This window comes from Mesoplodon densirostris, chromosome 19 (genome assembly GCF_025265405.1).
Source record: "Mesoplodon densirostris isolate mMesDen1 chromosome 19, mMesDen1 primary haplotype, whole genome shotgun sequence".
Taxonomy (NCBI): Eukaryota; Metazoa; Chordata; class Mammalia; order Artiodactyla; family Ziphiidae; genus Mesoplodon; species Mesoplodon densirostris.
This window is the reverse complement of record NC_082679.1, coordinates 58433637-58440097: the sequence shown is the minus strand read 5'-3', so window position 1 is coordinate 58440097 and position 6461 is coordinate 58433637.

Genomic DNA, 6461 nt, shown 5'->3' with positions numbered 1-6461 from the left:
ATAACACACAAAACAGTTAGGTGCACAAAACAAAAGTTAGTTGGTGAGTTGCTAACAAAGGCCAGATGCATAAAAGAAAACATACAGTCAGTGAGTTACCACAAAGTGAATTCCCGTGTAACCCCCAACCAGGCCAGTAAATAGAAGACTTCCAGAAGCTTCCACATGGCCATTCCCAATCATTACCCCCACGTTGTATGGCCTGAAAAGCCTAAAATATTTACTACCTGGACCTTTACTGAGAAAACTTTCTGATCTCTGTAATAGACTGTTTTTCCTCTCTTGAGTCTTCACAATATGTTTAATGGTTGAAAACAAAACATTGTTCAAAGTACATAAATGTAATGTGTACAATAACCACAACATAAAGTGGGGAGGCTAAAGGGATGTATTCTTACATTCTACTTGAAGTGTTCAAATATTGATTCTAAGTAGACTCTGAAGTGAGGTGTATAATCCCTAGAGCAACCAATAAAAAAGTATACAAACAGATATAGTAAAACAGCATAATAGATGAATTACTAAAAATTATTCAAATAATCTAAAAGAAAAAAGAGCAAACAGTGGAATGGAAAACAAATGGAACAACCAGAAAACAAATGATATCATTGTAGAACTAAATTCTGATATGTCAATGATTACATACCAGTTAATGGAGAGATTGTCAGAATTCTTCAAAAAATGACCAGTGATTTCTACTTTTGGAAAGATGGAATAGATGTACGTTTCCCTTTTCTTCCCATGGAATATAACTGAAAATCCTGGAAATTATATGTACAAACACAAGAAGACTTTGACAGATGGAGTAAATCAGTCAGATTGCCTAGGGATCTTGTGACCCAAGGAATGACATAATTGTAAGTTACCTGGGTTTCTTTTTTGCCTCATCTGTTCTAGACTAGAAACTGAAGAAGCCGGTCACCCAGAAATGCCAATAGGCACAGAAATTTTAAAAAACACTGAGACAAGCCTACTCTGGAGCCAAAGGACCAGGAAAGGGCCAGCCAACAAGATAGAAACACTTAGAAAATAACCACTCTATTCCAGCCAAACACTAGTAAAGGCCAAGTGGAGAGTGAAGACTTCCACTCTCACCTTGCTGTAATCCCCCCAGTCACCACTAGGGTATTGTCAGAGAAGGCTGAGTAGGTAGTTGGTACTTTTCATCCGTCTGGATAACTGCCCCCTGCAGTTTCAGTGAAGTTCATGTGGAGACCCTGGACTGCCACCCCATGATAGCATATGAATAATTCCATTAAATATAAACAGTTAAAAGAAACCAGTAAAAGGCAGAGATGATGAGAGTGGATTAAAATCATGACCTAACTATATGCTATGTGTAACTGACTTCAAGTATAACATAGGTATGTAGGAAATAAAAGGATGGAAAAAGATATATCATGTAAACATTAATTCAAAGAAAGCAAGAGTGGTTATATTAATCTCAGATTAAGTAGACTTCACAGCAAAGAAAATTACCAGATATAGAAAGGAAAATTATATAACGATAAAATGGTCAATCCACAAAGAAGTTATAGCAAATCTAAAAAGGTATGCATCAAACAACAGACCTGCAAACTATGCAAAGCAGAAAGTGACAGAATTAAAAGGATAAGTAGACATATCTTCAATGATAGTTGAAGACTTCAACACCCCTTTCTCAACAATTGATAGAAGAATCACAGAAAGCTCACCAGGGATAAAGAACTTGACATCACCAACCAACAGAATCTAGTTGACATTTATAGAACACTCTAACCAACATCAGCAGAATATGTATTCCTTTCATGTGCCCATAGAGCATATACCAACATAGAGCACATCCTGGGCCATAAGACAAACCTCAACAAATTTAAAAGAACTAAAATCAAGCAGAGTATGTTCTCCAATGGCAGTGGAGTCAGTCTAGAAATCAGTAACAGAAAGATAATAGTAAAATCTCCAAACACCTGGAAAATAAACAACACTTTTCTAAATAATGCACGAGTCACGAAGGGGATCTTTAGATAAGTAAATAAATACAGTGAACTGAATGAAAATGAAAATACAACGTATCAAAACTGGGACACAACTGAAGCAGTGATGAGAGGGAAATTTATAGCACTAAATTATTACATTAGAAAAGACAAAGCATCTTAAATTAATAATGTGAGCTCTCATATCAAGAACCTAGAAAAAGAAGAACAAAATAAACCCAAAGGAGGCAGAAGAGTGTAAATCATAAAAATAAGAGCAGAAAAAAAAATTTTTGGACAGGAAAACAATAGAGAAAAATCAGAGTTGGTTCTTTGAAAAGATGAATAAAATTGACAAACATCTAGCAAGATGGACAAAGATAAAAATGGGAGAAAACACAAATTAGCAGTATCAAGAATGAAGCTACATACTTTGCAGAGATAAAAAAGTTAGGGAACAGTATTAACAACTTTGCATACATACAGTTGACAACTTAGATGAAATGGACCACTTCCTTAAAATCACCCATCAAAAAATCTCACCCAGTTTGAAATAGATAATTTGAATACCCCTGTACCTATTTAAGACATTGAAGTTATAATTTGAAAATTCCCAAAAAGAAATCTCCACTGGAGATTCACCAAATAAATCTGCCAAATGTTTGAAGACTAATTAATATGGTTTATACACAGTCTCTTTCAGGAAATAGAAGGGGAAATCTTCCCAATTCATTTTATGAAGTTAGCATTACCCTGATACCAAAGCCAAATAAAGGCAGTACAAAAAAAAAAAAAAAAAAAAGGAAGGAAAGAAAACTATGGACCAATATCTTTCATGAATTTATATGCAAAACCCTTAACAAGATATTAGCTAATAGAATTAGCAATTAAAAAGAATTATATACCATTACCAACTGGAGTTTATTCCAGGGATGCAAAGTTGGTTCAAAAATCCGTCAATGTAATCCACTGTATTAACAGGCTAAAGAAGAAAAAAATAATCACATGATTAATTAGTTGATGCAAAAAAAGAATTTGACAGAATTCAGTACCCATTCATGATTTTTAGAAAAACCACTCAGCAAACTAGGAATAAAGGGGAACTTCTATAACGTTATAAAGATCATCTACAAAAAAGCTACAGATAATGTTCTTAATGTTGAAAGACGAATGCTTTTCTCCTAAAATTGGGTGTAAGGAAAGGATGTCCTCTCTCACTACTCTTCTTTAACACAGTGCTGGGCCCGTTAGCCAGGCAATAAAGCAAGAAAAGGAAATAAAAGGCAAACAGATTGGAAATGAAGAAATAAAACTGTCCCTATTTGGAGATAACATGATTGAATGTGTAGAAAATGCCAAGGAATCTATGAAAACAGCTTCTAGAAATGAAATTTTCAGGTGTCAATCTAGCAAAACTTGCATAGGACCTGTATGCTGAAAACCATAAACTGCCAATTGAAGAAAATGAATATCAAAATAAATGGGGAGATGTCAGTTCTCTCCAAATTGATGTATAGGATTAACACAATTCCTGCCAAAATCCCAGCAAGATTTTTTTGTAGATATACAGAAGATTATTCTAATATTTGTATTGAAAAGCAAATAAAATATAATAGCTAAAGCGATTTCGAAAAAGAATAAAGTTGGAGGAATCACTATACTCAATTTCAAATACATTAGGTAGCTACAGTAATCAAGATTGTGTGGTGTTGGTGGAGGGATAAACACAGATCAATGCAACAGAATAGAGAACCTTGAAATAATCCCACACAAATACCTCCAACTGATTTTTTTTTTTTTTTGCCGTATGTGGGCCTCTCACTGTTGTGGCCTCTCCCGTTGTGGAGCACAGGCTCTGGACGCGCAGGCTCAACGGCCATGGCTCACGGGCCCAGCCGCTCCGTGGCATGTGGGATCTTCCCAGACCGGGGCACAAACCCATGTCCCCTGCATTGGCAGGCGGACTCTCAACCACTGCGCCACCAGGGAAGCCCCCTTCCAACTGATTTTTGACAAAGGTGCAGAAGCAGTCAGTGGAGGAAGGATAGATTTTTTAATAAACTGTGCTGGAGAAATTGAACATCTATAAACAAAGGAAACAAACCAAACCAAACCAAACCAAAAAAATCCTTGACTTAAGTCTCACAACTTATATACAGATGCACTCAAAATGGATCACAGACTTTAATGTAAAACTAACAAACTTTAAGAAAAAAATAATAGAATACCTTTATACTCTAGGGAGAGACAAAGAATCCGTAAAAGGAAAAATTGATACATTAGATTTCATCCAAGTGAAAAACTTGGCTCTTTGAAGACACTGTTAAGAGAATGAACGACAAGCTACAGACTGGGAGCAAATATTTGCCCAGCATGTATCTGATGAAGGACTAATATCTAAAATAATTAAACAACTCTCAAAACTGAGCAGTAAAAATCCCCAAATGATCCAGTGAGAAAAAGGGCAAAAGACATTCCACTAAAAAGGATACACAGATAGCAACTACGCACATAAAAAGATATTCAACATCATCAGCCATTAGGGAAGTGCAAATTAAAGCCACAATGAGATAGCATTACACACCTATTGGAATGACTGAAATAAAAAATAGTGACAACACCAAATGCTGGTGAGGATGTGGAGAAACTGGATCTCACCCATCCATTGTGGTTTGATTTTGTTTGGTTTTCCTTGTATTTATCCATATCTTTTGTCCATTTTGGGAAATTCTTATCCTGTGTTTTTAACAGTTTCCAGTAATTAAAAAACGTTTTTTTAAATGAATGAATAAAGACTGTGAGCTTTGTCTAAGGTAATTGACTGAAAAATGTTTCCTCATCATGCTCTGCATGTATATTTCCATCTAGACAATTATAAATATGGAAACAAAACAGCACAACTATATATGGTGTTTCCCCATTGTTGCACCCTAAATATATCTACCTTGTTCTTACTCTCAGAATCGACTGATTGTCATATAGGATATGTTAGGCTAATTTTGCTGTAAGTTTTATTTTTTAATTAAACCTGTGTGAGGATGTAAGCAGTGAAATATTCTCTCCAGACCTTTAAAAACTAAGGATAATGGGTACTGGGTGATGGAGAAGTCTGTGGCCCTTCTATTAACACTTAATAATTTCTCACCTCTCATTTTTCATTAGCTGGGCATAGTTTTCCAAGCACTTTGATATTCCTTTTCTCAGTTGCCCTCACAATGACTCCTTGAGCTTGGCAAGCTTGCAGAGATAGTCTCTGAGGCAAAGAAGCCTATTGACAGATAAGGGTCCAGAGTGGTAAATCTCATTTCATAGCGGTCTGGAACTTCCCAGGATGGCTCTGAGTCTGTATTTGAGTGCCTGATTTATACTCATCAGGTTACCTAGTTCCAAAATATCATAGTCCTTCCATGGACACAATAAGGGGTCCAGCCAGAAACAAAGTTGTCTTCCTTGTCTTCCTTTTATGCTGTTATGCCAACTGCATACAAGAGAGAAGACTTTGTTATCTGCTTGGAAAGAGGGAGGGTTCTCATCTCCCTCCCCGTTGACTGATGCTTCCTAACAGCCCACCAGACATCTCAGAAAGAGCCCTCCTGTAAATATTTTGGTCGACCACTTCTCTTGCAGCTGACTCAGGAATTGAGATGGGTAGTCTGCGGATCCTAGAATCAGTCTGGAGATGGTGATGAGATTGCCAAGTGGAATTGCCGTAAGCCTTGACTAGCAAGAAGCAGCTTACCTTGTGGAATCTCGGGCCTTTCTTCTGACCACTGTAGGGATTGAGAGGACAAGGTAAGCGAGGAAGCACAATGGTGGGGACTGAGGCACATGTTTGGAGGGCAAAACGATGGAGACAATGTGTGAAGCTTCAGGGTCCTTCTTGAGATAAATCATACTTATGTGGGGCAGTTGTTCTTTCAACAATATCGCTGGAGTAGTTGAACCAGAACCATGGGAATTGCAGGGAATGCAGTAAATAAAATAGGAATATCCGCTGCTTTCATAGCACCTACTGCCTAGCGGGGATGTACTTCATAAACAAGTACTTACACAGCTGTACATCAGGGTTCTTTGTGGGAGAAGAACAAGTTGCAATTGGGGCACATAAGAGGTCATCTTGACCTGGTGTCAGGGCGTCCTGGAAGGGTTCCTGGAATTAGGGGTATCTAAGCCGAGTCATAAAGGAAGATCAGACACTTGTTAGGTGAACAGATGTGGAGGTAGAGTAGAGGGAAAAGAGTGGGCAAGGAAACGAATATGTTTCAAAGAACTAAGATTATTGCAGTTTGGTATGGCTTTAGCTGTGGCTTTAGCATACGGAATGAGGAAAAGAGGTCTCTAGGCAAATCCTAGTATGACTTTGAAAAACTGGGTCGAAGTGCTTAACTTGACATTTAGAGAATCGCCATGAATGAGCCACTGGCTTCCCCACTGTCTACTAGTGTGTTTATGTAGGAACACTGACTTCATATATGCAGGCAAAATGGTGCAGGTTAACTCAGATTT